Source organism: Pseudophryne corroboree, chromosome 2, assembly GCF_028390025.1.
Source record: "Pseudophryne corroboree isolate aPseCor3 chromosome 2, aPseCor3.hap2, whole genome shotgun sequence".
NCBI lineage: Eukaryota > Metazoa > Chordata > Amphibia > Anura > Myobatrachidae > Pseudophryne > Pseudophryne corroboree.
In genome coordinates, this window is record NC_086445.1 from 467,440,220 (window position 1) to 467,452,497 (window position 12,278).

The 12,278-nt window shown below is 43.6% G+C and overlaps 2 pseudogenes; one reads left to right on the plus strand and one right to left on the minus strand.

Annotated features, from left to right (window-relative positions):
• Positions 1-1,782: 1,782 nt before the first annotated feature.
• LOC135052129 (5S ribosomal RNA) lies at positions 1,783-1,901 on the minus strand (annotated as a pseudogene).
• Positions 1,902-2,841: 940 nt separating this feature from the next.
• On the plus strand, positions 2,842-2,960 carry LOC135052142 (5S ribosomal RNA; annotated as a pseudogene).
• The last annotated feature ends 9,318 nt before the right edge of the window (positions 2,961-12,278 follow it).

Genomic DNA, 12,278 nt, shown 5'->3' on the forward strand with positions numbered 1-12,278 from the left:
GGCAGCAAAAGTGTGCACTGTACGTTATATGTACTCCTGAGTCCTGCTCTCAGACTCTAACTGCTCCCCACTGTCAGTGTCTCCCCCACAAGTCAGATAATATACAGTCACACTATCTATCACTTCAGCAAGTAACTAACTAGTACTCCTCCTAATGCTCCCCAAAATTACTACTGTGTCTCTCTCTACTGTCTCACTCTCTTCTCTATAAACGGAGAGGACGCCAGCCACGTCCTCTCCCTATGAATCTCAATGCACGTGTGAAAATGGCGGCGACGTGCGGCTCCTTATATAGAATCCGAGTCTCGCGATAGAATCCGAGCCTCGCGAGAATCCGACAGCGGGATGATGACGTTCGGGCGCGCTCGGGTTAACCGAGCAAGGCGGGAAGATCCGAGTCGCTCGGCCCCGTGTAAAAAAACATGAAGTTCGGGCGTGTTCGGATTCCGAGGAACCGAACCCGCTCATCCCTACTAATTTGTCCATCCAGTAGCAGCTCAATGTACTTCAATTACAAAGATTACTATCCTGTAGTGTTAATGGCTATTGCAGACTCCAAATACCGCTTTGTCTACATGAATATAGGAAGTTTTGGTAAAGACTGCGACTCTGCTATCTGGAAAAGATCTAGTCTTTGGAGGTCAATTATAACAAACACACACCAACTGCCAGACGAGAAATGTCTACCAGGAACAGAAAGTCCTAAAGTGCCATATGTGTTTGTGGGTGACGAAGCATTTGCACTTCATAAGCATCTACTCCGACCTTATGGTGGGCCAAACCTGACGCAAGACAAAAGAATTTTTAACTACCGCCTGAGTAGAGCCCGTAGATATGTGGAATGCTCATTTGGCATTCTAACTAATAAGTGGAGAATTTTCCATAGACCAATTAATGTCAATCCCGATTTTGCCGTTGACATTGTCAAGGCTTGTATAATTCTCCATAATTTTGTTAGGGCTAGAGATGGTTTTCAGATTGAGGACACTACATCAATAACAGGCTTGGAAGATTTCCAACGTGAACCCACAGCACGAGGAGGCATGACAGCAAACAACGTCAGACAAATATTTGCCAATTACTTTGTAACAGACATTGGAGCTGTGTCCTGGCAAATGTCAAAAATCTGACTGTAGGCACTTTCAGCAAAGAGAAGAAAAAAGAAAGACTCTGTGTTGGGGCACGCTTAGAAATTTGAAATAAGTTTATTAAAACTTAACATTTAATTAATAACGAATAAAAGTAATGAGGAGTTTGATACAAAAAAATTGTTCAAGAACACAAAGTAAACATATATATTGACAGAAATCAGGATAAGCCTGATACAAAATTATGGGCACCTGTGGTGAAAAATATACTGAAAAACATAAAAAATTACAAAAAAATAATATTATTAAGGTGCCTGAGTTAATCAAAATTCAAAATTGGAGTAGAGGTAAATGATATGTACATATAATCACCGCAGTGATAATTGTAGGTAAGCACCTAGTCTAAAACCTCATGAGAATAGATGAGAGGCACAAAGGTTCATAATTGAAATGTCAAATGACTGAGGGTAATCACCTGGTAGAGATTCTGTTTGCTAAAAGGCTAGATCCTTATAGATAACAAAGCATTTAAGATAAAAGTATGATTATTAAAGATACAAAAGAGCATTGATAAATAAGCCTAAAGGCAAAGCCAATTGTAGATAAATAGAAGGTTTGTGGGAAAGTTGGATAAGGAATAGGTAAGTTTCAGAAGTTGCTCTAACACTTCTGCTGTTTGTGATCAGAGGTCACAATCTTACTGCACCTGATATTCCCAAGGGGTCACCCTACTAGGTACTGATCAGGCTTATCAGCGCTTAGCTTCCAAGGTCGGATGAGATTGGGCGTTGCTGCTGAAATATGGCAGTAATAAACACTAGGACACAAATGAGAGAGTGTAATGAGTAGTGAGCAACAAGGTACTTCTGCTGTCCAGTTTCTAGCGCAGATTCTCTGTTGCTGTGAGCATTGCAGAGAGTGGTCTCGCATCTGGATGAGAGGGTACTAAAAATAGAAGTGAGATATGCTCAGAATAGGGAGGAAACCCTGCCTTCTGCTGTCCACTGTCTTATATAGATATATAGCGGACAGTGGATGAGAGAGGTGGGTTAGGCTTACCTATTGAAAAAAAGGGTGGTGGGAAAATTAGAAGAAGGAGAAGAAATGGTAATGTGGTGAGATCACAAATTAACAAAAAATTAAGTAAATTATGAAATAAAACAATCATGAAATCAACGATTAATTGGAAAAAGGAAAGTAAACACAGGCTGCATGGTAAAGGCTTACCAAAATGGGTATAAGACCCTGTTTATGCAGAAAGGATTCTGCAAAAAAGTATTACATTTAAAGAAAATGGTTTAGAACAATAATTAAGGATCAAAAATAGCAAACATGGAAAAAAACAATATTGATTATATATCCTTAATGTTTGCTATTTTTGATCCTTAATTATTGTTCTAAACCATTTTCTGGTATTTCCTTTTAAATGTAATACTTTTTTGTGATCTCACCACATTACCATTTCTTCTCCTTCTTCTAATTTTCCCACCACCCTTTTTTTCAATAGGTAAGCCTAACCCACCTCTCTCATCCACTGTCCGCTATATATCTATATAAGACAGTGGACAGCAGAAGGCAGGGTTTCCTCCCTATTCTGAGCATATCTCACTTCTATTTTTAGTACCCTCTCATCCAGATGCGAGACCACTCTCTGCAATGCTCACAGCAACAGAGAATCTGCGCTAGAAACTGGACAGCAGAAGTACCTTGTTGTTTACTACTCATTACACTCTCTCATTTGTGTCCTAGTGTTTATTACTGCCATATTTCAGCAGCAACGCCCAATCTCATCCGACCTTGGAAGCTAAGCGCTGATAAGCCTGATCAGTACCTAGTAGGGTGACCCCTTGGGAATATCAGGTGCAGTAAGATTGTGACCTCTGATCACAAACAGCAGAAGTGTTAGAGCAACTTCTGAAACTTAAGGGGGGTACTCACGGAGCGATATTCTAAGCAATCTGACTAGATTGCTTAGAATATCAGCATGATCGCTCCGTGTGTAGCCCCCTCAGCGATAGCGATGCGCGGCCCCGCACATCGCTATCGCTGCTGCTAGATTGGCCTGCATGCAGGCCAATCTAGCGGGTCGCTCACTTCACCCGCTGGGTGAAGTGAGCGGCCCCCCCGTCTCCCCCCGCACGCTCAGCACAGATCGCGCTGTGCTGAGCGGCAGGAGAGATGTGTGCTGAGCGGTTCGCTCAGCACACATCTCTCCTGCATCGGGCCGTGAGTACTGGGCTTTACCTATTCCTTATCCAACTTTCCCACAAACCTTCTATTTATCTACAATTGGCTTTGCCTTTAGGCTTATTTATCAATGCTCTTTTGTATCTTTAATAATCATACTTTTATCTTAAATGCTTTGTTATCTATAAGGATCTAGCCTTTTAGCAAACAGAATCTCTACCAGGTGATTACCCTCAGTCATTTGACATTTCAATTATGAACCTTTGTGCCTCTCATCTATTCTCATGAGGTTTTAGACTAGGTGCTTACCTACAATTATCACTGCGGTGATTATATGTACATATCATTTACCTCTACTCCAATTTTGAATTTTGATTAACTCAGGCACCTTAATAATATTATTTTTTTGTAATTTTTTATGTTTTTCAGTATATTTTTCACCACAGGTGCCCATAATTTTGTATCAGGCTTATCCTGATTTCTGTCAATATATATGTTTACTTTGTGTTCTTGAACAATTTTTTTGTATCAAACTCCTCATTACTTTTATTCGTTATTAATTAAATGTTAAGTTTTAATAAACTTATTTCAAATTTCTAAGCGTGCCCCAACACAGAGTCTTTCTTTTTTCTTCTCTTTGCTTAACCATTACTGACTCTGGGAGCACCACCAACTCAAATAATTATTTAGATGTCTTCATTAAGAATCTTTAAATTTAAACTTAGTATCGTTGGTCATTCCCTGAACAGTTTTCTACAATCTGTGTATTAATCTATGTTCATCATTACCACATTTTTCCTGTGCGGAACCAAACCAAATTTCTGTTAACTCTGTAGGCACTTTCATTAAACTGTGCTAAAAATGTAAACACAACAGGAGATTTACGGTCAGCTGGGCCCCAGTCGTGTTTCGCACAGTCCTCCCGCACCTTGATTGATGACGTTCACCTCTCACATCAATGACCCGTGGTGCTCCCCAGTTTTGGTTATGCACAATGTCAGCAACAAATGATATGTGTGCAAACGGAGTATTGCATATATGCCTTATATACCCGCAAAGTCACTGTACAACATGTGCAGTATTTTAGGCGCAATTTGTTGGCACCTTAAAATTGTTTAAGTTGCCATACTAATGTCGCTCATCTGTGTATTTTATATGTTGTGCTTTTGTTTAATAAATCACGAAGATGTTGCGTTGTGCACCTAAACGTAGATGTGCTGCCTCATGTTACTTTGTGAATAAATTACTTTGTGTTCCCAAAAGCCTCTGAGTGCCATCACTTCTACAATTGTTCACTTTTCAAGCCTAGCACATGCTGGACTAGGCCAGGACAACAGGGTAACTTGCGTGCATTTGAGTACCGAACTACCTGTAAGTGTGTGTATGTATATGTGTATATATATATATATACACACAACGAAGTCTGGTGCCACTCAAGGGTCTGCACAGTTAGTCCGACAGACAGTAGATCTTGTAGATCAACGTTTCCATTTAATGTCTAAATCGGCCTCAGTTTCACATCCTGATGATGATTTAGTCATTAAATCAAAACGTTGATTTACAAGATCCACTGTCTGTTGTACTAACTGCAGAGACCCTTGAGTGGCACCAGAGTTCGTTGTGTATTTGTGAGGTATCTTACCTGGGAGAGCACCTGGCCAGTACGGACTTTAGTGGGAGTAACGGTGGATGTACATTATGTGTGTGTGTGTATGTATATATATATATATATATATATATATATATAAGAATCCAGCAATAACAGCACTCGGGACTCCGAGAGACACCGCACGCCACACACACCGATATATATTGCAGGTAAGCACCTTAAACACTGTTCAGTCAATTGTATTTTTTTCTCACAATGCACAGCCTGACGAAAAGACCGCAATGGTCTTGAAACGTTGCTTTTGCACCATGCTGTAACCTTTCAATACAAAGTTTATTTTGAAAGACCTTGGAGTGCCGCCTGTTTTTCTTCCACCCAGTACCACATCGGTCTGTGGGAAGGATTCCTTTGTCTATATATATATATATATATATATATATATATATAAGAATCCAGCAATAACAGCACTCGGAGATTGTTTTCAGAATATAAAGGTGTATTTAAAAGAATTAACCAATTTATTCTATCCTATTGTGTGATATACGACATACTGGCAAACTATGGGCATCTTTACTCAGGAAGTGATGCGATACAGGAAGTAGAGGGTCATCAGTGATGTGCACTTCAGCACACATGGTGATCCAGCTGAGGTGTTTGAACAATTAGGTAATTAGGTATCCAGTATATAAAACCTAACTCTGAGCAACTACCTCACCAGTGAACAAGCCCACTTTGAGGTGAAACAGTCCGTTTGGTCTACGTGGGTATTGTGACTGCGCAGCCCATACCCACTCCAGGGGTTCCCCGGTCTAGTAAGCGCCCATTAGGGCTTTTTTTATTGTACGCTATATGCTTACTTTTAATTTATATTTCTCTAACGTCCTAAGTGGATGCTGGGAACTCCGTAAGGTCCATGGGGAATAGCGGCTCCGCAGGAGACTGGGCACAACTAAAGAAAGCTTTAGGACTACCTGGTGTGCACTGGCTCCTCCCTCTATGACCCTCCTCCAGACCTCAGTTAGAATTTTGTGCCCGGCCGAGCTGGATGCACACTAGGGGCTCTCCTGAGCTCTTAGAAAGAAAGTAATATTTAGGTTTTTTATTTTCAGTGAGATCTGCTGGCAACAGACTCACTGCTACGAATGTCCATTTCTGCCAGGAGGGGTTTATGGACTCGGCAGTGGACAGGGGATGCAGATTCTAAAAGGCACATGGAAGTTTTGCCTTACAAGGGTGAGGAGTTGTTTGGGGATGGTCTCTCGGACCTCGTTTCCACAGCGACAGCTGGGAAGTCAGCATTTTTACCCCATGTTCCCTCACAGCCAAAGAAAGCACCGTATTATCAGGTACAGCCCTTTCGGCCCCAGAAAGGCAAGCGGGTTAAAGGCGCGTCCTTTCTGCCCAGAGGCAGAGGTAGAGGAAAAAAGCTGCAGCATACAGCCAGTTCCCAGGAACAAAAGCCCTCCCCCGCTTCCTCTAAGTCCACCGCATGACGCTGGGACTCCACAGGCGGAGCCAGGTACGGTGGGGGCCCGTCTCAAGTACTTCAGCGAACCAGTGGGCTCGCTCACGGGTGGATCCCTGAATTCTACAAGTAGTATCTCATGGGTACAAGCTGGAATTCGAGACGTCTCCCCCTCGCCGTTTCCTCAAATCTGCCTTGCCATCAGCTCCCCCCGACAGGGAGGCAGTGCTGGAGGCAATTCACAAGCTGTATTCGCAGCAGGTGATAGTCAAGGTACCCCTCCTTCAACAAGGAAGGGGTTACTATTCCACAATGTTTGTGGTACCGAAACCGGACGGTTCGGTGAGACCCATTTTAAATTTGAAATCCTTGAACACCTATATAAAAAGGTTCAAGTTCAAGATGGAATCGCTCAGGGCGGTTATTTCAAGCCTGGAGGAAGGGGATTACATGGTATCACTGGACATCAAGGATGCTTACCTACATGTCCCCATTTACCTTCCTCACCAGGAGTACCTCAGATTTGTGGTACAGGACTGTCATTACCAATTCCTGACGTTGCCGTTTGGTCTGTCCACGGCACCGAGGGTATTTACCTAGGTAATGGCCGAAATGATGATACTCCTTCGAAAAAAGGGAGTTTTAATTATCCCATACTTGGACGATCTCCTTATAAAGGCGAGGTCCAGGGAGCAGTTGTTGGTCGGGGTAGCACTATCTCGGGAGGTGCTACAACGGTTGGATTCTGAATATTCCAAAGTCACAGCTGGTTCCTACGACACGTCTACTGTTTCTGGGGATGGTTCTGGACACAGACCAGAAAAGGGTGTTTCTCCCGGAGGAGAAAGCCAAGGAGTTGTCGTCTCTAGTCAGAGATCTCCTGAAACCAAAACAGGTCTCGGTGCATCACTGCACGCGAGTCCTGGGAAAAATGGTAGCTTCCTACGAAGCAATTCCATTCGGCAGGTTCCATGCAAGAATCTTTCAGTGGGATCTGTTGGACAAGTGGTCCGGATCCCATCTTCAGATGCATCGGCTGATAACCCTGTCTCCAAGGACCAGGGTGTCTCTGCTGTGGTGGCTGCAGAGTGCTCATCTTCTAGAGGGCCGCAGATTCGGCATACAGGACTGGGTCCTGGTGACCACGGATGCCAGCCTTCGAGGCTGGGGGGCAGTCACACAGGGAAGAAACTTCCAAGGGCTATGGTCAAGCCAGGAGATTTCCCTACACATAAATAAATGGAACTAAGGGCCATCTACAATGCCCTAAGTCAGGCAAGACCCTGCTTCAAAACCAGCCGGTACTGATCCAGTCAGACAACATCACGGCGGTCGCCCATGTAAACCGACAGGGCGGCACGAGAAGCAGGACGGCGATGGCAGAAGCCACAAGGATTCGCCGATGGGCGGAAAATCACGTGTTAGCACTGTCAGCAGTGTTCATTCCGGGAGTGGACAACTGGGAAGCAGACTTCCTCAGCAGGCACGACCTCCACCCGGGAGAGTGGGGACTTCATCCAGAAGTCTTTCAGCTGATTGTAAATTGCTGGGAACGGCCACAGGTGGACATGATGGCGTCCCGCCTCAACAAAAAACTAGAAAGATATTGCGCCAGGTCGAGAGACCCTCAGGCAATAGCTGTGGACGCTCTAGTGACACCGTGGGTGTACCAGTCGGTTTATGTGTTCCCTCCTCTTCCTCTCATACCCAAGGTACTGAGGATAATAAGACGAAGAGGAGTAAGAACTATACTCATTGTTCCGGATTGGCCAAGAAGAGCTTGGTACCCAGAACTTCAAGAGGTGATCTCAGAGGACCCATGGCCTCTGCCGCTCAGACAGGACCTGCTGCAGCAGGGGCCCTGTCTGTTCCAAGACTTACCGCGGCTGCGTTTGACGGCATGGCGGTTGAACGCCGGATCCTGAAGGAAAAGGGCATTCCGGAGGAAGTCATCCCTACGCTGATTAAAGCTAGGAAAGAAGTGACCGCAAACCATTATCACCGCATATGGCGAAAATATGTTGCGTGGTGTGAGGCCAGGAAGGCCCCAACGGAGGAATTTCAGCTGGGCCGTTTTCTGCACTTCCTACAGTCAGGGGTGACTATGGGCCTAAAATTGGGTTCCATTAAGGTCCAGATTTCGGCTCTATCGATTTTCTTCCAGAAAGAACTGGCTTCACTACCTGAAGTTCAGACATTTGTTAAGGGAGTGCTGCATATTCAGCCCCCTTTTGTGCCCCCAGTGGCACCTTGGGATCTCAACGTGGTGTTGAATTTCCTAAAGTCACATTGGTTTGAACCACTTAGAACCGTGGATTTAAAATATCTCACGTGGAAAGTGGTCATGCTGTTGGCCTTGGCTTCGGCCAGGCGTGTGTCAGAATTGGCGGCTTTATCTGATTTTCCATATGGATAGGGCGGAATTGAGGACTCGTCCCCAATTTCTCCCAAAGGTGGTTTCAGCTTTTCATTTGAACCAGCCTATTGTGGTGCCTGTGGCTACTCGTGACTTGGAGGATACCAAGTTGCTGGACGTAGTCCGGGCCCTAAAAATCTATGTTTCCAGGACAGTTGGAGTCAGAAAGACTGACTCGCTATTTATCCTGCATGCACCCAACAAGTTGGGTGCGCCTGCTTCAAAGCAGACTATTGCTCGCTGGATCTGTAGCACGATTCAACTTGCACATTCTGCGGCTGGACTGCCGCATCCTAAATCTGTAAAAGCCCATTCCACGAGGAAGGTGGGCTCTTCTTGGGCGGCTGCCCGAGGGGTCTCGGCTTTACAACTTTGCCGAGCAGCTACTTGGTCGGGGTCAAACACATTTGCTAAATTCTACAAGTTTGATACCCTGGCTGAGGAGGACCTAGAGTTCGCTCATTCGGTGCTGCAGAGTCATCCGCACTCTCCCGCCCGTTTGGGAGCTTTGGTATAATCCCCATGGTCCTAACGGAGTTCCCAGCATCCACTTAGGACGTTAGAGAAAATAAGATTTTACTCACCGGTAAATCTATTTCTCGTAGTCCGTAGTGGATGCTGGGCGCCCGTCCCAAGTGCGGATTGTCTGCAATACTTGTATATAGTTATTGGTTAACTAAAGGGTTATTGTTGAGCCATCTGTTGAGAGGCTCAGTTATATTTCATACTGTTAACTGGGTATAGTATCACGAGTTATACGGTGTGATTGGTGTGGCTGGTATGAGTCTTACCCGGGATTCCAAATCCTTTCCTTATTGTGTCAGCTCTTCCGGGCACAGTATCCTAACTGAGGTCTGAAGGAGGGTCATAGAGGGAGGAGCCAGTGCACACCAGGTAGTCCTAAAGCTTTCTTTAGTTGTGCCCAGTCTCCTGCGGAGCCGCTATTCCCCATGGTCCTTACGGAGTTCCCAGCATCCACTACGGACTACGAGAAATAGATTTACCGGTGAGTAAAATCTTATTTTTCTAGTTGCTGATCTAACATTTGAATAATTAGTAGATACTGAGAAGTCATACAATGTGAATGTTTCTATTTGGGTATGATTAGTATCTCAGAAGTTACCATTCACTCTCTGGTCTAACAGACATGTGATATAACAGCTTAACACCATACACTTAAGGATACATATCCACCAATATTCCTAAAAAAATAAAAAAATAAAAAAAATTCACTTAACCCTTGCTGGGAAACAGTACTCTAGTTGGAAGAAAAAAATGTTCTCTTCTCCTGCACTCAACTGACTAGGATTTGAGTGATATACTAGAAATCTTCTGCAGCAGGATAAGCCCCTGTTTTCAGATACATATATCAGTCTCCTAATGACAGGAGCTGTCTAACTTATTAACCAGGTGTATTCATGATGCAGACTTTGAACCTACAGTCAGTTTTATGACTCCAGATTTAAACTTATGTCACAATTTGGTCATTGGGCATCTAATAAGAATGTTTAGCCGTGGATTGCTAACCTTTCGCATATCTTCGCCCAAAAAATCTGTCTAGCTCCACTATCAATATTCATTTTCTTCCATTCTCCTTTTTTCCTCTTTTCTTGTTCTTTTTTCTTCTCCTTTCCTTATTCTAAACGTGCTCTCTCATCCGGTTGGACAGCAGAAGCACATTTCTTGCTTGGTAAGAGTACTCATTCATTCAACAAAGATTACTGCCATACTCCACAGGATAAGCCCAATCTCATCCGATCTTGGAAGCCAATCTCTGCTAGGCCTGGTAAGTATTTGATGGGGAGACCCGCGATGAATACCAGGTGCAGTAAACCTATATGCTGAACAGCAGAAGGAAACTACCCACCTACCATCTATTTTCGATCTAATTTTCAGTGTCTACCTGGACACTCTATTAAAGACCTTCTTTATAGGAATATGAGGGATATGTGATATGGACCTGTTTTAGGCATTATGAACCCCCACAACAAAGGGGATACCAGATACTAATAACCCCCCTTCTATAAGGGGCATTGTGAGATATAGGTTTTGTAACCAATGTCTATTTGATGGTCAGACCTTAAGGAGGTACTAATCCTTTGAATTAAAAAGCCTTGTGGTAACACCACTGTATCAACGTAGAGCAGCAGGTGCTTAAGTACCCATAAAGGCAACATTTTGACTCACTGAGATCTATGACCTGTACCTTTGAGAGTGACAATATTAATGAATTATTTGCAACTACAGAGACCGCTGAACAAAGAACCCTGTGGGGATAATTAACCTGTCTCAAGATATTAAGTATAGATAGAGTAATTCGAATAATTATTTATTAAGTCAAATATTTTCACCTAGGCAGGTATTCACTACCAATGATAACTCCGATTATGTGGTTTTAATTATGCAAAATAAATTGTTAATTTGCAAATGTAAATAAAACAACCCTTTGAAGTAGTGTGCTGTTTAAACTCATTATTTTAATATTGAATTAAAAGTTAAGTTTTACTGTCTGACTACAATCATAAGAGTGCCCCAACACAGAGTCTTTCTTTTTTTCTCTTTCCTTTTTGCTATGAATTTCACTGACTCTGGGAGCACCACCGACATTTGAAATCAACACATTGTGTGTAAATTTTTAATATAGTCGGTAACGGACTAATATCCATCAAAGGTTATAGTCTGTTGTTTCAATCTGTAGCGGAACTACCCACTTTGTAGTACTCCCTGGAAACGGTCAGTTGCCACCCACGAACGGCCTCTTCCTGTCAATCACCTTGCGATCGCCGGTGCATTCGGAATTTTCGCACCATCCCGTTGCTGACCGGTGATCCCCGTTGCTGTGGTCCTATCGCGCCTGTGCATTGTGGTGCATGCGCAATTCGGACCTGATCGCAGGCTGTGAGAAAATGCAGCCTAGCGATCAGGTCTGAATTACTCCCTTAAATCTAGTTTTAGATTTTACAGTCTTCACTGTTTGAGCCTGAACAACATGTGAATGTTAAATTTCTACCTTGGAAGTCAGATTTTCTTTTGGCCTTAGTTTCTACGAGGCGTGTTTCAAAATTGAGTCATTGTCATGCAGAGCACTGTATCTGGTGTTTCATGATGACAGAGCGGAACTTCGAACAAATTACGTTTATTCTACCAAAGGTAGTGTCCGCTTTTCGCATAGATCACCAACAGCGGTTCCTGTTTGTCATAACATTCAGGAACTCCAGCTACTTTGCATGTGGTTCACGCTCTTCATATTTATGTGGCTCAAAGAGCGACAGTATGTTACACATATTCTTTGTACTCTATGATGCACTCAAGGTAGGTTGGCCAGATTCTAAACAGGCCTTCCCTAGGTGGTTTAAGCTGACTATTTGTCACGCTAATTTCATACTAGTCTACAACCACCTGTATTGATTTAAGCTCATTCCACGCGTTCAGTGGGAACGTCATAGGCAGCAGGTCGTGGGGCTTCAACAAAACAGCTTTGCCATGCAGTTGCATGGTTATCTGTGCACTTGT